Raw genomic sequence first — 314 nt, 5'->3', positions numbered from 1 at the left:
TACCCCTTTATATTCCAAAATTCACTAAGACAAGGTAAAGTACCAAAAAGTTGGAAACTCGCAAATGTTACACCCTTATATAAGAGCGGCGACAAACAAAACCCACTAAATTATAGACCAGTTTCGTCAACCAGTGTAGTATGCAAACTGCTAGGAAGAATCATTAGGAAGCAATGGGTTGAAATGCCTGAAAAACACGAAATGATATCAAATAAACAATTTGGTTTCAGAGAAGGAAGGTCATGTGTAACAAATCTCTGTTTTTATGAACGTGTATCAGAAATATTACAAGAAAGAGACAGCTAGGTGGATTG

The sequence above is a fragment of the Penaeus vannamei genome, chromosome 18 (genome assembly GCF_042767895.1).
Source record: "Penaeus vannamei isolate JL-2024 chromosome 18, ASM4276789v1, whole genome shotgun sequence".
Lineage (NCBI taxonomy): Eukaryota > Metazoa > Arthropoda > Malacostraca > Decapoda > Penaeidae > Penaeus > Penaeus vannamei.
This window is presented reverse-complemented; position numbering follows the sequence as displayed.